This window comes from Amblyomma maculatum, chromosome 4 (assembly GCF_055883805.1).
Source record: "Amblyomma maculatum isolate TAMU_Amacu chromosome 4, ASM5588380v1, whole genome shotgun sequence".
In the NCBI taxonomy this organism is placed as follows: domain Eukaryota; kingdom Metazoa; phylum Arthropoda; class Arachnida; order Ixodida; family Ixodidae; genus Amblyomma; species Amblyomma maculatum.
In genome coordinates, this window is record NC_139347.1 from 6,775,433 (window position 1) to 6,795,808 (window position 20,376).

Genomic DNA, 20,376 nt, shown 5'->3' on the forward strand with positions numbered 1-20,376 from the left:
GAAATTCAATAAAAACTGCCCGCATTCGGTAATGGGTATCTCTGAAGCAAAATAAGTAATCACTACGACCAGAAGCCTGATATATAAGACCGTGAAGAACACACGTCGGGTTTAGTAAGCGGGACAGATATCTGAGTGTGTGGTTGGAATTTCTCATTTGCGATTTTATTGAGAAAGAGAAATAGATAAAGCTGACTTCCCTCTAAATGCCCAAAGACGAAGCCGCTGCACTCACCGCTATAGCTCAGTAGCTCTGGTGCTCGCAGGTTTGATCTCGCCGTCTTGGATGGCGAAATGCATAATCGAACCTTCGACTATTACAGCGTGCGGAGTAACCGACATCATTGCATTTTTTTTTTGTTCGCACGCAAATGCATTGATTAACCATTCACGTGACCAAGATGTTGCTGTGACTCGGAAGTCGCAATTTAGGAGATCCTTCCGACAGTAAAAAAGAAAATAAGAAAGAAGGAAGAGCAATAAAAGAGGGCAAAGTTGATACGAAGAGAGTCAGGCGCGCGTGTCTAACCATGTAACCATGTCCGCTGGCCCCATTTGGTCATGCGGCGAAACAGGGATGCAGAGCCAGCAGAAATGCGCGCAGCAGACACGCTTTCGCGTTTTTTTGGGCGTCCACGCCAACCGCGGCAGCAACGATGGAAATGTAGAGAGAGAGAGGGAGAGCGCGCGAGCGCGCTTTCTGCCCACACCCTTCGGGAGTGAATAAAGATTAGAAATAAAAGTTACGGCTAGAGAGGAGAAAGGAAAACGACTTGTACAAAAGAATCTGGTGACACAAAAGAACCAGCGGCGCGAGGCCACGTCTCGTGGCCCGCTCGTCGGGCTATTCATCTCCTCAATAGGCCGGTCCGGCCTCTGCAGACTCGGCCGCTCTCGTCCAGATGGCGTGCGCGCCGCTGCGCCGCCACTTTGAGAGGAGTTTTCAAACGGACCGAGTTCCGAGGCGGTCGCGTGCTGTGGACCGAAAGCACGTGACAATATCCTGCCACGGTTGGTTACTTCGTGTGCGGGTCTCAGTGGCGATTTCAGCTCCGGCCTTGTTCTTTGTGGTTGTCGTCGTCGCCACTTTTCCGTAATCGTCATCTCTTATTCGACTTTCGAACGTCCCTATGTGCATGCTTCAGGAGTGGGCTGAAGCTTTGCCGCGATGTCCAACGTCAACACCGTCATTGTCGCAGTGACGACGCAGGAATCATCACTGCGCCAACTTTCGTTGTGATAGTGCACTCCATGACCGACTCCATCCGGATCGACTTCTTTCGTTTTCTTGCGTGAGCTCTGTGTGTTGTTCGCGCATCTTTTCTGAACAGTGAGTGTTGCCTTTGCCGCGAGGATTTTCGTCGATCAGCACCGCCGACTACAGTTGACTGACAGCGACACACTCCTGCCGCCACAGGAAAGGTGAGTGTGCAATGCAAGGTGAGGGAGCACGGTATACCGTGCTCCCCACCACCTCTGCAAAGCAGTCAGTGTCCTGTATGCATTGCGTTTCCTAAAGTGCAAACCTAATGTGCAATCCATTAAATGCTACAAACACGACTGTAACATCATACATGTCACTCTTAGGTGGTTATACTACAAACTCGGTCACTAGTTCGACGTTTGCTTATGTTTTTTTTTTTTTTTTTCTCCTGTCGTCTAGTGTAGTACACACAGTTACATGACACACAAATTTCAGGTTGACATCTGCTCCGGCGGATGCGTTCTGTGATGGCGTCCATGCCTTGCAGTAATCTAAGCGAGACCACCTACATTTATGCTATTAGTCTTACCGTAACGCTTTGTCGACTCGAGTGTACTTTTCTGGTGCCGACTGGATAGTCGGGGCACGCAACATGTGCTTATCCGGCTTTGCCACTCCAAAATTTGCCCTTTTAATTGTACAAGTCAGTGTTCGTTGCCTTTTGGCCAGGTTCTCGTACAGGCTGGATTGTTGCTTTTAGACATACCAACACTCAGTGGTGACCTCTTAATCTGCCTCCTATGTAGTTTTAATTCATTTTTTTTTTATTTTCTAGTGCGCGATAACCTAGGATGCGCTGTGTCGACTAAGCGTAGCTCAGAGAGCGTGCTGACAATGATGCCACAAATAAAATTATTGCGTACGTGTGACCCCCTTTCGCTGAGCGTTCCGTTCGCAGCTGTAGACTCGGCTTGCCACTGCGGGTGAAAGCGCAGACTCACGGCGCGCGCGACGTCAAGCACGGTGCACCCAAAAGGCACAGTGCCAACAGTGCGCCTAGACCTTGAAATATCGGCGGCACCGAAAGGAAAGCGCACGGCGTGCAAGGCGGCCGCTCGGATGCGGAATGATAAGGCAGCACCAACAGCACACTCTGTGCAGGCTCGCGGACCACCGTAGTTTTCACTGAGACAACGGGGAACACGTATAGTATAGCACACGCCGAACGAGCGCTCTAGACACGTGGGGATATCTATATGGACAATGCGCCGGGACGAAAATTGGCAGTGTAAGTGGACAGGTGTGCAACTAAGGCTGAAAATGCTTTGGTGTGGGGCATTTGCGGGAAGCAACACGGCGGACGGTACATCATAGAATGGACAGGGCACTTTTATTCGTAGATAAGGGTGGACCATAAAATATTGCGCCAGTGGCTTGCGCTCCCTGTGTTTGTAAATCAAATAAAACGGACGTTGAAGAGGGCGCTGACGAGACAAGCGGCAAAACCGTCTAACATAGATCAGTTGGAGTTTGCTTCCGAGCCTTAGTGGATTTCTTTCGAAAAACGTGTGCTGACACTCTTGTTTGAAGGCCCCTGAATCAGGTAGTATAGAATCGAGGGTACAATAAAGGAAGGCCTGATCATCTCTGACTTAGATTGGACGGAGCCAACAGAAGTGTGTTCAGGGTCCGCACGGACGATCTTCTGGCGACTGTATAACTTACAGTCAGGGCACTGGTGTTCCCCACTTGCGAGCGCGACCCGTGGATAAAGTGAACTAGAATGCTCTGGTGTAATCACTTTAGTGCAGGTCATTGGTTCTCGTACAGAACGAGAGTGGTCTGGCTTGACATCCATGAGGCGCGAAACAAGCTTGCGCTCACTCCCAAGGCGCCGCTGAATGTTGTTAGCGGTTTGCGACTAGCAGTTTCGAGGCTGCAAAATCAATCAGCATGCGACTGGTCTGCGACTGTATCTAAAACTGTGTGGCCCATTCACTCTTGCAAGTCCCAAACGTGCGACCGTTTTGGTCGAAATTCGCGGGCTATTTGATTTTCTAGACTGCGAGTCTTAATATACTTACTAACCAATCATCAGCTCCGCAGAAATAAGCAAAAGCTGGTTACACATCCGTATTGTCATTCCCGTTAAGAGTCAAGATCGATAAAGCTTGCTCCGAGCAAAATCAAATCGAAAAATTGTGGAGGTTTAAGCATGGCTTGAACCTATAGTTGGTTGGTTGGTTTGGTTGGTTTGTGGGGTTTAACGTCCCAAAGCAACTCGGGCTATGAGAGACGCCGTAGTGGAGGACTCCGGAAATTTCGACCACCTGGGGTTCCTTAACGTGCACTGACATCACACAGCACACGGGCGCCTTGCTTTCCGCTTCCATCGAAAAGCGGCCGCCGAGGCCGGGATTCAGTCCCGCGTCCTTGGGAACAGTAGTCGAGCGCCGTAACCACTGCGCCACCCCGGCGGGGTCTGAACCTAGTGACAGAGCGAAAGCTGTGTGTGTTGCAGCGATAGCCTCTCTTTTTTTTTTTTTTTGAAAGTGAAAGCGAAAGTTTATTAGATTGAACATATTTACAAAGTGCATAAAAATATAGACGAGGGTCCCATGGTCATAAGACTGCACCGGGACCCTCGATAGATCACTATAACAAAATAAATAATAACAGCAAAGTCAGCGAAAGGTTATAATAAACAAAACATGGCAAATCTGTATTTTTACACAAAAACAAAGGCACTAACACAGGAATTAGGCAAATCAGTATTTTTACACAAAAACTATTACACATAAAAAATATAAAACATCAGCAATTGAACAAATATTCCTTCAAGTTATTCTTAAATGTGGGCAAGGATATGTAAGTTTTTAGTGTTAGAGGCAATGAGTTCCAGAATGAAATGGCTGCAAAAGATGTCATTTTTCCATATTAGTACGAACTAGTAAATTGTTATTCGCTGCAAATCTTGTAGAGTTATAGTTCGAAAGTAGTAACGGATTAACCAACTGGAAATGCAAGCTGCCATTCAATAGCTTAAACAACGTGATTACAAGGTGATACTGAAAGAGCTAGTGGACTGATAAGATATGATGCTTATATAATAAGGGACGAGCGCTAGTGGAAAAAGTGCTGCAGGTGATAATGCGGATGGCCTGATTTGGTATATGCTGTGCAGACGATAAATGGCAGTTGTATTTCCCCAAACGACAATCTCGTAAGTGAGGCGACTGTGAATGAAAGCATAATACAGAGATAAGAGAATGTAACAAGTAAAATATGGGCGAGCTTTAATGAGAGCTTGGATGCCAAACATAGATATGCTTTTTTCAGATGAGTGATGTGGGCTGAGAATTTAAGTGCAGAATCAAGAATAACGCCCAGAAAGCTAGCGTTATCGGAAGCTGGGATAGTGTAAGAACAGAGAGTTAACGTAGAAGTGCAAGGAAGAATTTTCTGGCTACTTTTGAAGATTAAAAACTCTGTTTTAGTGGGGTTAATAACCAGGTGGTTATTAAGACACCATTTTGGTATGTTACTCAAAACGGTATTCAAATCAACAGCAAGATCATCAATGAACCTGTTAGATAATGACACGGTAGTATCGTCCGCGTATAAAATACAGTGAGTTGGACTAAAAGAATATGAACAGTAAAGGCCCTAAAATACACTCCCTGAGGATCACCTTGGTTAATAGTTTTATCTAGAGAGGTAGTTCCATTAATATTAATTATTTGTTTACGATCTTGTAACTAGCTTTTCAGAAGGAGAGATACAGGGCCTATGCCATAACATTCTAGTTTCTGTAGCAAAATCAAATGGTTAATCGTATCAAAAGCTTTTGTGAAATCTAAAAACACAGAACAAACAAATTCGCCATTGTCAATGCCATGCTTAATAAATTCAGTCAAAGAGATAAGAGCCAAGTTAGTTGAACTGCCGGACTTAAAACCAAACTGACAGAGGGTAAATTAAATTTATTTAGATAATTGTCTAAGCGACTGATTATTAATTTTTCAATTACCTTACTAAGAGATGATAATATAGATATATAGATATTGGACGAGAGTTAGATATTGTTTTTCTGTCACCTTTTCTGGAGACCGGAATGACTTTCGCTATCTTAAGGCAAGCAGGAAAAACGCCATTTATTAAGATGAGATTAATAATATGACAAAGTGGTATAGAAACTAGATTAGCAACAAGTTTCAGGTGCCGTGAGGATATGTTATCAAGTCCAGGACTAGTGTCCTTGAGGCTATCAATAATCAACTCGATTTCACAAGGGGAGACAGGAAAAAGAAAGAAAGATTGATTAGTGCGTTTCAAATCTAGCTCCGGCGGAAGTGGAAGTCGGTTATGTGGCTCAGAAAAGAAGTTACTGAAAGCATTCGCGATGTCAAGTGGTTCAGTGTAGACAGTACCATTGAAATTAATTTCAGTAGGGGCATTGTTAGCGCAGGGCAAATTGATGAATTCGCTCAGGAGTCTCCATTGCTTTTTAGTGTCGTTAGCGGTTTTACACAGTTCGTGTTCATAGTGAGATCTTTTCGCGTGTTTACGTAAGTTGTTCAGAACAATGGAGTATTTTTTGTAGCGGGCTTTCAAGGAAGCTTTAAAGGGCTGCTTCCTCGTTTTTCTGTACAGATTTTCTTTTCGACGCATACTACTTAATAAACTATTTGTAAGCCATGGATTACGGGGAAATTTTTTAATTTTTTTACATTTAAGTGTTGTTGTACTCTCAGATATGCAGTTGAAAAAAAGGTGACAAAAACACTCCATTGCTCCCTCCGAATTGCTGGACAAGAGGCACGGGGACCAGTCTGTGTTACTGATAGCGTTAACAAAATCTTCGTTGTTGAATCTGGAAGTGTAGAAAATTGACCGTGGAGGACGGGATGGTTTACTGTGTGTAACGAAAATAGGAAAATGATCCGTAATGTCAAGTTCAATGACCTCTGAAAGGGGTGAGGGTGATATATTTGTCAGGGCATGGTCGATTAAAGAAGAGGATCCACTGGAAGTACACCTCGTTGGAGCATTGATGATTGATTCGTAGCCGAACCCACTGAAGCAATCGGTATAGGAAACAACATTAGGGTTATCTGTATCTAAAATATTAATATTAATGTCACCGAGAAATAAAACCTTCTCGTTTTCGAAAGATAGCTTATTTAATGTGGTGCCTAATGCTAACAAAAACTCTGGGACTCGATGAAGACGGTGAGCGGTAAATGCAGCCGAGTACCAACTTTCGTGAGTCAGAGGAAACGAGAGAATGGTTAGCTTCTATCCAAACAGATTCACATTGCGGTACATTCAGAGCGAGATCACGTCTACGCTGGTAAGAAATTTCAGGGGAAATAAAAATTGCAGTGCCTCCGTGGCTGCTAGACAAGCGATGACAGTATTCTGGAAGATAAGATGTAAAACCAAATAGATTGCCATCAGAAGTGGAAAGCCAGGTCTCCGAAACGCAGATGAAAGAGAACGAGTGCTGAAGTGAGATGATAAAATTATCAATAGATTCAAAGTTCTTCCTGAGGCTGCGTGCATTGAAATGGATCAGAGAATGACTACCGTTTTCGAAGATATGATGAAGCTTATCAGGAGATAGCGGGGTGTCTAAGGTTTCAGCGCCGTCAGAAGCCGTGAATGTGTATGAACTAGTGGAAGACCTGGAGGTCTCTTTCTGTGCTTATGCGGTTGGTTGGTTGTACAACTTTTAATTCCATCGGAAACGGGGAGTCGTGCGCCCGCGGATTAGAGGCTGGCAGGTAATACCGTGCTCACGTCAGTCTCACGCGCAAGTATGCGACAATTGCCAGTCCAGAGATGCTTCCATTTCTTTTCTTTCTTCAGCAACTTAGCTCTAGCAAACAGTTTCTTGTTGTCAAAGGTAAGGTGTTCATTTACAAAAATCGGGCAAGTTGAATCAACAGGGAAGCCAATTTGGTCTGTTTGTGGGCGCTTTCAATCCGTGGTTTGTGGACGCTTTCAAACCCGCTTTCAATCCGTGTTTTTTTTTTTTTTTTGACCTTTTTCACGTTGGGAGAGCGCCCCTAGCGGCGGCCGCCGAATCACAACTGGTGGTCCGGGCGGTTCGCGTGGCACAGTCAGTTTGGTGTTCTGTCGGTGGGTGAACGAATGCTGAAGATTTCTTGCTCTTCCGAACGTTCCAACTATAGTGTTTCATTCTTCGAACATTTTCTTTTTGTGTAGTTGACAATGTTTTCGCAGCCGAATTTCGTGCAATGTTTCACGCAATGTTTGGACGGGAGCAAGCAGTGGACCAGCAACCAGACTTGTGTGCCGCCGATCAGTGAGAGCGCAATTGACGTGCAGTTCGGAACATCAAACCGGCAACTGCGGAAAGGATAAGGATTTAAAGAGGAAAAATACATTCACCGCATTGAATGTTGCATTCATCAGCACAACTTGCGGCTACTGTTTTTATTTTCTTCAACCTTTCGAAGCGGGCGAAAGCCCCGACGCCGCTAGCGTTCATGTGTTTGAAGATCGATGGCACGTAATCTGGATGGTCCACGAAATGAGAAGGCACCCCTGCAAAAAAAAAAAAAAAAAGAAAGAAGGAAAACAAAAGCACATATATGTATACGAGAAATGCACGTCAACCTGACCATTAGGAACTGTGCACTGATGCTGCTCTGACCACTGCAAGTTTAGGAGTAACTAACGAGAAGCAAACGTATTCGAAAGTCCGATCGGGTTACCTAGTCGAGTGTGCTCGTCGTTTGATAAGCTGCGGCACAGCTTTTAATGAGGCGCACGATCTCGCAACCTCATACATGCGCTGTGGAGGCACCGAGGTCGGGGCGCTTGTCGACTGGCTAGGGAACGCATGCACGTGCGTTTCGCTGAGGAAGCCGTCCGCTAGCATATAGTCTACTATAGTGCGATATCCTGGAATGGGCACAGTCCACTGCAGAATAAGTTGTCGAGACGACTGCTTTCGCAGGGGAGTTGCGGTGTTCTGGAGCTATCGCCGCCGATTCGGCGAACACGGTGGCCGCGGCACGCGCGTAATCCCGCGGGCGTACATTCCTTCTACAGCTTTCACTCCACTCTTTTAGGCACCCTTCTATTCGCATGCGGTGGTGATAATATAGATGCAAAGAAAGAGCGGCACGAACCTCGGAGACACGGACGGCGAAGAGGCAAACACAAACGCAGCGTTTGTGTGCTTCTTCATCCTCCGTGGCTCGTTCGCAATGTTATTTGCGTCTGTTGAACCAACTATCCTAGCAAGTTTCTCATCCCCATGGTGCTAGGAGACAGGCCCGAGCAGTTTCCGCTTATTTCTTCACGCAGCAGCTTGTACTACACATCAGCAAACGGACAACAAAGGTGTCTCATCCTGTTTCGCCCTGCAGTTCCTTGGAAATGCAAGAATATACAAAAGGAGCTCTTACCTGTCACAAAGTGGTCGCTGCAGACACGCGAGTTGGTTGTTGGCTGCCACGATTGTCTGCACCCACTTTGCTCTTTTAGCTGCGTGCAGTGATGCCGCGGGGAATATAAAAAGTCTCACATTTCCTAGCTTTTTGCTAGAATTAAAGTACCCCACGACGGCGCATCGCTGAGGCACCTCGCCGGTGATTTCAGCAGGCATGCAGAGCGCAGAGATGACGACAACAGCGCGCAAAGTGACGAACAAAGCAACCGGCCGCACTACCATGCACTGCTCCAACCGCCGCACTGGCCGACGAACCACCAAAAAACATGGCGGTCGCGAACTTCCCGCAATGCACTGCGCGCGCATGCGCAGAGTGCCACCATGAAAAAGGTCCATTATTATTTAAATAAGATTTTGGCGTAAGGAGCCTTATACTTTTGAGTAGACGCCACACAATTGTGTACACCTACACCAAGCCAGGTCAAGATCATGTTTTCATTTTTTTTATATTGTACATTAGTTTATTAGAAGAGAAAGGCGCAGTATCTGTCAAGGTCACTTGAAGGTGAAAACCTCCGTGACGCTGACGGCTCGAGGAGGAGGAGGATAAACATTTATTATTTGAGGAAGGCGGGCAGGCAGGAGCTTCCGCGCTAGATGGCCAGGAGCCCTTGAGCTCTTGCGACCTGGGTTGCATGCTCGATGGCCCGCAGTTGGATTAAAATTTTTGTTTCTACATTACTAACCTTATGTCACTTCTCTGCTTTTAAGCCACCGACCTTCCAGTCGTTTTTTTGCTAGTTTCCACCGCCGGTTTATTCACACGGCCACTGGTATCTCTAAACCCCACAGCTTCAGGAACAGTGACTGCGCCTGCATCAACTTCAGGATGGATACCATTACATTCGAGTATAATATGGTCAATTGTTTCACTGGAGTTACCACATACAGCACATGCGTCATGTTTTCACGCATGTGCAGTTACCACATGCAGCACATGCGTCATAGTATGTGGTGTAAGTTGGCCCTCTGGTGGCATAAGTTACAGTAGGGGGTATATAATACAGCGTATGCATGGGCGTAGGTGACTGTATTTGGGAAGGAATGCGTCTGTAATTTTCGCCAGGTGACCTCCTGTGCCTTTATAAGAGATTTGTGTCCCGGGGGGCATAGGGTACGTGTTTGACGGAAGTGTAGTGTAATTTCTTGATAGGAAAATATACGGTCCCTCACCGACCTCATGAGGGCGAAGGAAGACGATGTACACACGGAAGCTGGAACTAACTGTGCTTTATTGAAATAATAACATTTCCCAAGAAACCTAGCAAGGCATGCGCAGCTCGACGTCCAACACACAGCATAAAAGTTTCAGCTTCCGTGTGTACATTGTCTTCCTTCGTCCTCGTCCCTTGGCTGGTTTTTGTTCTCTAAGACTTTGTACCAACTGACTCAGATTTCAACCCTCCTCTCATGAGGGGTTGTCCCGTCAACCAGCTGACGAGTCCTCGGGCGAAATTGTAGGCAGCCACATTACCAGGAAGGGAGGAATGTGCTGGTGTCCAGATTAGCTATATTGAACGGTGAGTTGTTTGAGAGGCAAGCAGCAATTTGAGTGCTATAGGGGATATTCTGCCTTTGCTGTAATTTCGTATTGCGGTTTCCGAGTCGCTAATTATATCAAGGGCTAAGGTTGCGCTTATCGCGAGGGCATTCGCAGCCTCCTCCGGGTCGTTGGTAATGATCGAACCAGCCGTGAGTTGTTGACCCTGATAATTTACAGTCACAATCGTAAATGCATTACGGTCCGCGTGTTCGGCTGCATCGACATAGACCATGACTTGATTGGACTGGTATTGATTGTGTAGGGCTTTGGCGCTTTCTACTCGCCTGTCTGAATGAAATTCAGGGTGCATATTCTTCGGGAGAGGTGGGATTTTCAAGCGAGTTCGCAGGCTTATTGGAAGTGACACTTTGTCCTGTCTTGTTGCGGGGTAACCGATTGAGAGAGCGTCAAGGATAAAGCGTCCGTTCGGTGTGTGGGTTAGCCGTTCGTTTTGAGAGGTGAGGTGGGCCTCTACCATCTCGCTAAGAGTGTTGTGGACTCCGAGGGCATTGAAGCACTCCATGGAGGTGTTTATGGGGAGACCAAGTGCGGACTTGAACGCCCGTCTGATCAGGCAATCAACAAGATGTGTTTCTGCTACGTTACGTTTGAGGTATAGGGTAGCGTGTAGGTGATTCTACTAATGACAAATGCCTGGACCAGGCGGACGAGATCAATTTCCTTTATACCCGAATACCGATTAGCGATTCAACGTATGAGACGCACTGCCTGAGAGACACTAGCCTTGAGGCGATTGAGGGACTCCGTGTTTCGGCCGTTGTTCTGGATGTAAATTCCAAGAACCCGTATGACGGACACCTCCGGTATACGTTTTCCCTTAACGTGCACCCGGATTTTGGTATGGCCCCCTGTGCCTGGTTTACCACGCATGAGCAAAAGTTCTGATTTTGTCGGGGAGCAGGATAGGCCCGCCCTCTCTACGCATTCGGTAACGATGTCCACTGCTAGTTGTAGGGTTTCTTCTATTTCTGCGTCATTTCCTGATGTGACCCACAACGTTATGTCGTCGGCGTATAACGTATGGGACAGATTAGGTATACGGTTCAGTTCGTCCGGGAGTGATAAGAGGGACAAGTTAAAGAGTAAGGGGGACAGCACGGACCCCTGTGGGGTGCCGCGGCTGCCAAGTGATAGAGTGTCAGATTTGAGGGTTCCAAAAAAATTTAGTTCGGCTGTTCGACCTGTGAGAAAATCCCTTGAAGGTCCTCGGACCGGGATTTATTGCGTGGAGGTTGTTAAGTATATAGCTGCATGTGCTACATTATCGAATGCCTTGGCCTCGGAAAGCTGGTGTGGTGACGCTTTCGCTTCAAAACATTGTGGAGAAGATGGTGAAGGATGGCTTTTCCTGGCCCTACGGGGCTGGGACTAGTAGGTCAAGGACGCTTGCGGCGGGGGCTAGCCTGCCACCGAATTTTTACTTGTGTGCCGTCATTGCAACCGCCACCGCTTAGGTGGTGGACGACGGCTGTTGCGGCACGCGTCTTTCTCTCCCTCTTGTTTTTCTTTCTTCTCTATGTTCTCTCTTCTGTCCGCAAGAGGCAGCGGAGGTGGCTATGCTGCAGAGCCAGTAGCAGGCCCGTGCATTTTCTTTTCTTCCTACAGCCACAACAAGGAAGGAAGGAAGGAAGGAAGGAAGGAAGGAAGGAAGGAAGGAAGGAAGGAAGGAAGGAAGGAAGGAAGGAAGGAAGGAAGGAAGGAAGGAAGGAAGGAAGGAAGGAAGGAAGGAAGGAAGGAAGGAAGGAAGGAAGGAAGGAAGGAAGGAAGGAAGGAAGGAAGGAAGGAAGGAAGGAAGGAAGGAAGGAAGGAAGGAAGGAAGGAAGGAAGGAAGGAAGGAAGGAAGGAAGGAAGGAAGGAAGGAAGGAAGGAAGGAAGGAAGGAAGGAAGGAAGGAAGGAAGGAAGGAAGGAAGGAAGGAAGGAAGGAAGGAAGGAAGGAAGGAAGGAAGGAAGGAAGGAAGGAAGGAAGGAAGGAAGGAAGGAAGGAAGGAAGGAAGGAAGGAAGGAAGGAAGGAAGGAAGGAAGGAAGGAAGGAAGGAAGGAAGGAAGGAAGGAAGGAAGGAAGGAAGGAAGGAAGGAAGGAAGGAAGGAAGGAAGGAAGGAAGGAAGGAAGGAAGGAAGGAAGGAAGGAAGGAAGGAAGGAAGGAAGGAAGGAAGGAAGGAAGGAAGGAAGGAAGGAAGGAAGGAAGGAAGGAAGGAAGGAAGGAAGGAAGGAAGGAAGGAAGGAAGGAAGGAAGGAAGGAAGGAAGGAAGGAAGGAAGGAAGGAAGGAAGGAAGGAAGGAAGGAAGGAAGGAAGGAAGGAAGGAAGGAAGGAAGGAAGGAAGGAAGGAAGGAAGGAAGGAAGGAAGGAAAAACGTTATTTAGCCCTATATTACTTGGCTGTGAGCGTTGCAGCGATTTATTTATTTATTTTACAATACTGTGAGCCTATCTCAGGCTCTGACAGGAGTGAAAAAAAAGTATAAACAGCAGGCATAGTGTTCCAAGGCAGCAGGGAAAGCATACAGAGTACACGGTGAAAAAAAAAATTACCGACGATTACGTTACTTCCTAATGCGAAATTTGAGCGCAGCAAATAAGCTGTTTCACCTTTTCGATAGATTGAGGCAAAGAAATCGAGCAACACATGTATGCGCTATCACAGAATTTTTTTATTATTTTTCACTCGTAATCCTTTAACAAAGACTCCACTAACAGTTCTTGACAGTCATGAAGGAAGCTTTGTGGTCGGAGAAATAGACTGATATATGTTCGACTTGGTACACCAATGCTTGATTCTCAAAGACGAGATCTATACAAGTGCCTCGCGAGGTTGTCACAGCCGTGGGACGCGTTACGAGCAAGAGGAACGGGATGTTCTCCCGCATAAGTGTGAAGAAATTCCTGTTTGTCTTTATGTCAACATTCTTCTCGCTCATGGCACAGAAAGAACTGGCAGATAATTTCGCAGTGGCGAACGGCAGCGGCAATTTCGGCTCGGGCGGTGCACATATACAGATCCGCTGCCACCGATCTGGCTCTCTGATTGCCACCGCACAGGGGTTGCATTGGAGGAGGAGCGAAGAAAGGAATTAAGTTCGAGCCGGCGCTTTGACAACCGGAGACTCGCAGGAAGAGGGGGGAGGGGGGCGGCGTGTACACCCAGCGGCAAACGATGGGGGCAGAAGCGCGCGCAGCAAGCGGACAACGCGATAAAGGGAGAAGGGAAGAGATAGCAGCGATTGACTGATGCTGCTGACGCCGATAGTGAGCCAACTCCAGCTGCGGAGTTGGTTTCAGTGACAGCAAAACTGCCATACAAAATTTTAGCAAGGGCAGGATCTCGCCCTTAGCAGCCAGAATCCTAGGCCAGAAAAAGTTGGATAGGAAAATTCAAATAATTTGGACTCCTGCGCACGAAGCCGTCCCCGGCAACGAGGCGGCCCACAAGCTGGCTCGAGATCTCTACCGCCGAGCCGCTACAGGGCCACTTGATGACCGAGGAAGCGGAGAGCGCTTGCTAAAATATGGGGAGATCACGCAGCACTACAGATTGGATCGTAGACTGGTACCCCCACCAGACCCGAAATTAAACAGCAGACAAGCAGTGGCGTGGAGGCGACTGCAAACTTATACATATCCGCACCCGGTTATGGCGAACCACATGTTCCCTGAGGCTAGGAGTGATAAGTGCAATCTTTGTGGGGCGAGAGGGATCCTCGACCACATAATATGGGAATGCCCGTATTCTCCCAGGAGGACGAACAATATAGGCTGTAGAGACACCTGGGAGACCCTGCTGTGCAGCTCGGACCCTGAGCTCCAGCTCCTACTCGTCCAACTGGCTGAAGAGGCTGCTGGGACCCAAGACCTCCCGGCCTGCCTCTGAGGCGGCGGCACCCGCCCCTTGACCTGCGTGTCGGGGGGTGGGTAGATCACTTTATCTGTTGGACATTAAAGTTTAGTCCATCCATCCAGGGACAACGCCGCCGATGCGGGGGGGACCCTCCCCTCCTCTTTCTGCATGGCGGCGACGGTGTTCTATGCAGTCACGTTATCTTGACTCTCTAGCGGCGTCAGCGGCATCCAGCGGTATCAGTCGGTCGCTGCTAGCGCTGGGGGGATGAAAAGGGGGCGGAGCTGGTTACGAGGCCGACGACGACGCCGACGCGAAACCCAGGAACGGACGCCAAAGAGCTGCGCTCTAAAACACATCAAGGTTGCGGATATTTAAAAGCTACGTTAATACTCGTGAACAACAAAGAGGGCAGTGTAACAACAACTCTACGACAATGACATTTCTTGAAAAAAAAGATTCAATGCTGGCAGAAAAGGCATCAAGCGACACATTATTCATAAACTGGTGGGGCAGGTTGTTCCATGTTTCTATGGAACGGGGAAAAAATGACAATTTGAACAAGTCACATTTAGCAGAAAACAGTGTTATACACATGTCATGGTTAATTCTTTTAGAGCTATGATAGCCTCTTTAACACCCGCTTTTCAATCCGCGTTTTTTTTTCTCATAATTTTAATTAGGTTTTAGGTTTAACATGCACTGACATCGCAAAGCACACGGACGCCTCTCCGTTTCGCCTCCATCGAAACGCAGCCGCCAGCGGTCGCTGGAGGCGAAATGGTGAGGCCTCTGTGTACTGTGCGATGTCAATGCATGATAATAATGATAATAATAATTGGTTCACAGGAAAGAAAAGGCGCAGTAACTGTCACACTTGGTCTGTGGACACCCGAACCGCGCCGTAAGGGAAGGGAGGAAGGTGGGAATGAAAGTGGAAAGAGAGAAAGAGGAGCCGTAGTGGAGGGCTACGGAGTAATTTCGACCACCTGGGGATCTTTAACGTGCGCTGACATCACACAGCACACGGACGCCACTTCGCGTCTGTTAGATGATATCCCACACATACATCATTCCATATACGCCGACGACATCACCATATGGACCCATTCTGGCTCCGATGGAGATATTACAGTCATTACAACGAGCTATCGACACGGTACAGTCTTATGTGCAGGAAAACGGCCTTACCTGTTCACTGGCTAAATCAGAACTGTTAGTTATAAGGAATTGCCCCGCCGGGGTGGTGCAGTGGTAAGACGCCCGACTACTGTGCCGGAGTTCCCGGGTTCGAACCCGATCGCGGCGGCTGCGTTTCGATGGAGGCGAAACGAAGTGGCGTCCATATGCTGTGCGATGTCAGCGCACGTTAAAGATCCCCAGGTGGTCGAAATTACTCCGTAGCCCTCCACTACGGCTCCTCTTTCTCTCTTTCCACTTTCATTCCCACCTTCCTCCCTTCCCTTGCGGCGCGGTTCGGGTGTCCACAGACCAAGTGTGACAGTTACTGCGCCTTTCCCTTCCTGTGAACCAATTTAACAATTTATTTAGTTATAAGGAACAAACAAGCTTCACAGGTAAAACCAGATTCTCGAGAACCTATCCAGTTACACATTGACAACCATCCGATACCCCCGGTAGCCACGATCAGAGTTCTCGGAATGTTGATTCAGAATAATACGCAGAACACAGAAGCTATACGCCGGCTACGCGTCACGGCGCACCAGATAGGTGGGCTGGTGAGACGCATTGCCACACGTCGCAGGGGTATGAGAGAAGCCGACCTGTGCAGGATCATTCAAGCCTTTATGATAAGCAGAATCATGTACGTACTATCATCTGCGTCGTAGGGACGAACATTCACTTAATAGCATAATTAGAACAGCATACAAAGCGGCCCTTAGCTTATCAGTATACGCTTACCCAGTTCGACTACTGCAGTTAGGAATTTTTAACACGCTATCTGAACTAATTGAAGCCCATAAGACAGCAGAAGTGACCCGCTTGTCACGCAGCCTTGCGGGACGCGTAATTCTCGACAAGCTCCACATACACCCCACTGAGGAGGTGTGCGCAACATCCCATTTATCGGCTGACGTAACTAGTAGACTAGTTGTTAAACCAATAGCCAAAAACATGCTACCAGGTAGACATGATGCCCGCAGGAAGACAAGGGCACAGACCCTTGAGAAACAGTACGAGGACGATCCACAAGCAGTGTACGTGGATGCAGCTCAACACATCAAAAACGGAGCATACGTGGCATGTATGGCCACTCCAAAGTCAACCTTCGTTAACGCCATAACATTTCATGCTAGCTCCATATGCGAGGCAGAGGAAGTAGCTATCGCACTCGCACCAAAACTATTCTAAGCGACTCAAAAAGCGCCGTTCAAAATTTCGCCAAAAATTCTGTAAGCGCACTCGCGGCGCGAATTCTGCGCAACCGATCTCTCAATCACAACATCAATCTCGTATGCGTTCCGGCTCACGCGGGTAACTCCGGAAACGAAGGGTTCGACCGTCTAGCCCAACCAACCGGGACACGGGAGATCGGACGCGCCTGTCGAGGCACCGCGCACATACGCGGAGGTAACAAACTTTAATCGCGAGCTAAGATGCACGTACCCCGCCCCTCACCCCGACCTCGACCGGGCGCAAGCCACGACACTCAGACGCCTACAAACAAAGTCTTCTTAGCCCCTACCGACTATCGTTAATTATGAACGGAGAATTCAACCCTGCATGCCGGCACTGCGCTGACGGGACGCAGGCCACTCAAGACCATATACTGTGGGAATGCGCCAGCAATCCCCCTCCAAAAACACTCTTGCCAGCTCCCTCAGCGGAGGAATGGGACGAGCTGTTGGCCAGCCCAAGAAAAACTACGCAACTGGCCCTCGTCACGCGAGCTCAAGAGGTCGCTCCCGACTGGAGGCCACCCTAGACTCGCCCCAGCCCGAAATAATTCCTTTCATTTCGTGGCAATAAAAGTTGTTACCACCACCACCCGAGGTCGGGTGTGAACCCGGGTACTGCTGCACAGCTTAGTCGGGCGTCTTACCACTGCACCACCACGGCGGGGCGCTGAGCCACCTGATTGATTGATTTATAGGAAGGGAAAGGCGCGGTAACTGTCTCACTTGTTTTCTGTGGACACCTCAACCGCGCCGTAAGGAAAGGGAGGAAGGTGGGAGTGAAAGTGGAGAGAAAGAGGAACCGTAGTGGAGGGCTACGGAGTAATTCGACCGCCTGGATTCGATTTTTTTATTTTATAGGAAGAAAAAGGCACAGTAACTGTCTCACTTGTTTTCTGTGGACACCTCGACCGCGCCGTAGGGGAAGGGAGGAAGGTGGGAGTGAAAGTGGAAAGAGAGAAAGAGGAGCCGTAGTGGATGGCTACGGAGCAATTTCGACCACCTGGGGATCTTTAACGTGCGCTGACATCGCACAGCACACGGACGCCTCTTTGTTATAATTGGTTCACAGGAAGGGAAAGGCGCCGTATCTGTCATACTTGTGTCTGTGGACACCTGAAACGCGCTGTAAGGGAAGGGAGAAAGGTGGGAGGTAAAGTGGAAAGAGAGAGAAAGAGGAGCCGTAGTGGAGGGCTACGGAGTAGTTTCGACCACCTGGGAATCTTTAACGTGCGCTGACATCGCACAGCACACGGACGCCTCTTCGTTTCGCCTCCATCGAAACGCAGCCGCCGAGGTCAGGTTCGAACCCGGGTATTCCGGACAGTAGTCGGGCGTCTTACCACTGTACCACCCCGGCGGGCCTCTTCGTTTCCCGCTGCCTCGTGCGGACAGAAGAGGGGTGTGGCTGCTCCTGGCCCTGATGGGGCTGGGACACGTAGGTCACCGCCGCTTGCGGCGGGGGCTAGCTAGCCACCGAAATTTATCTATTGTAGGCCGTCATTGCACCCACCACCGCTTCTGTGGTGGACGACTGCAGTTGCGGCGCGCGTCTTTCTCTCCCTCTTATTATGCGAAGCATATTGCTAGAGGTAAATCACAGCCCTTCGTGACGGTTACACGCCGTGCGGACCACGTGGTATGGTGACGTCACACCACGTGATACGCTGACGTCATGACACAGGAGAGACGGGGGACCGGCTCGCGCCGTCGGCTGCTGTTGCACGCCGTGTGGACCACGTGGTATGGTGACGTCATACCACGTGATACGCTGACGTCACGACAGAAGAGAGACGGGGGACCGGCTCGCGCCGTCGGCTGCGGTTGCACGCCGTGCGGACCACGTAGTATGGTGACGTCACACCACGTGATACGCTGACGTCACGACAGAAGATAGACGGGAGACCCTGCTGCGAAGCGAGGACCCCGCTCAGCAGCAGCAAGCCATCCGCCTGGCGGCTGAGGCCGTTAAGCAACAATGTATCTTCACCAGACCTTAGTTCGCGAGGCTCCTGAGTAAGGCTCCATCAGGCCTGCGTGCCGGGGAGTCCGAAACGGAGCTTCTTCTCGGTGGAAATAAAGGTTTTTCAACAACAACGGGGGACCGGCTCGCGCCGTCGGCTGCGGTTGCACGCCGTGCGGACCACGTGGTATGGTGACGTCACACCACGTGATACGTAGGGACCGCTTTATCGGCTTTGGCGGTGTAATTGAAGGACCACCATGGCGGTGATATGGCTCGAAGGGTATACATGAGGTGACCTCACAGCCATGCTTGGTGAAGACGTAACGACCGTTGGTGCACGTCAAGCCGGCTGGACACGGGTAGTTTACGGGGAGGCTTTCCCATACGACCGTGTTGTTGCCGAAGAAATCAAAATCGTTGATTCCTTTAGCACGTCGGTGTTCTAAGAGCTTTTGCTTTGCGTACATATTCGCGTAGTGGCAATCGAGTATCGTTGGCCTGGGGGACGACATGTTCGTTGTGCGTGTCGGTAACACAGTTAGATTAGAGATGAACGAGCCATGCTATTACCTAGTTTTATGCGATGGGAAAACATTGTGCATTCCAAGTTTAAACCGTGTAAAAGCACGTGTAACCAAGGAAAGAAAAGTTTAGCTAAGTGTAACCATGGAAAGCCAAGTTTAGCAATCAATATGCTTCGCATCTGACCAGGCTTAACCAAGCTAAGCCTCAGTCATCTTTTCTTTCTTCTATATTTTCTCTTCTGTCCGCACGAGGCAGCGAAGGTGGCTCAGCTACAGAGCCAGTAGCAGGTGGTGGTGGTGGTAAGAACATTTATTACCCATACAAGGGCCTGGAGGTATGTCGGATCGGCCCATATGGGACCGGTCCTTACAAGCACTAGGTGGAGGTCCCTAGTTTGGGACCCCAGTGGCGGTTGCCGCCGCCCGGGCGCGCCCGACTAAGGCTTGTTGGGCCTGTAAGTCGTGGCAGACGAGCAGGATCGCCTCCCAGTCCTCCCGGGTTGGGTTGGGTGTGGGGGGAACAGCCGGATTAGAGGGGCAGGCCCACACCATGTGATAGATGTCAGAAGACACCGCTCCACAGTGTCGGCAGCTGCCACTAAAGGAGGGGTCAAAATGTTTTAGTGCTGCCGGGCACAGCAATGTATTGGTGAAAAAGCGGAGAAGGAGCCGCTCATCCGCCTTTTTGAGGCCTTTACATGGGCTGGGGTAAAGGCGATGACAATTCTGATAGTACATCGTGATATCTTTAAAGGTGTAGGCTGGATTAAATTCGGGTTCCTAATCGGGTGGGGAGGAGAAAACAGCCCGGTGAGAGAGCGCGCGGACGGCTGCGTCTGCTGCCTCGTTTCCTGTCAAACCCTGATGAGCAGGGGCCCATATAAGGTAACGGAGTGCGGGGTCCGTATCCCGTATGCAATTTGAGTAGATTTGATAGGTTAGTAAGGGAGTTCAGCCTTGTCTGACGTTCCGACAGGCTCCTCGCGAGTCGGTAATTATGTATTTTGAATCTGAGTGTGAGGCCGCGAGAGCAATCGCCACCTCTTCTACGCCCGTGCGTTTTCTTTTGATGAAATCTTCCTCAAGGCGATGCGTATAGCCAGCGGATCACGTTTAGTGGTGGTTGGGGAGTTTTAAGCGCACAGCTACCAATGGGGATACCATAAGGAGGACGCAAAAGGCAGGAAATTAGCCGCGGCCATTGCCGACGCGGCACTAACCACCCTCACGGACCCGCTGTACCCTATTAGAATAGTAAATAGCGTCTCCCTACGCAGCCTACATAATGTCGGACTCGGAACTGGCCTGCCGAAATTACATGCGGGGTAGGATAGCGCACTCGCCCGCAGAATATTAATGGAGGAAAATCAAGATCCCCCTA

The 20,376-nt window shown here is 49.0% G+C and overlaps 1 protein-coding gene across 3 annotated transcripts in view; it reads left to right on the forward strand.

The window, feature by feature from the left end:
- The first annotated feature begins 943 nt into the window (after positions 1-943).
- The window catches only part of Sox102F (transcription factor Sox102F), a 1,035,502-nt gene continuing 1,016,069 nt past the window's right edge, over positions 944-20,376 (forward strand). For all 3 annotated transcript variants that reach the window (XM_084600705.1, XM_084600709.1, XM_084600706.1), the window contains exon 1: positions 944-1,422. The gene's annotated coding sequence lies outside the window, so the exon portion shown is untranslated. The remainder of the gene's footprint in view (positions 1,423-20,376) is intronic.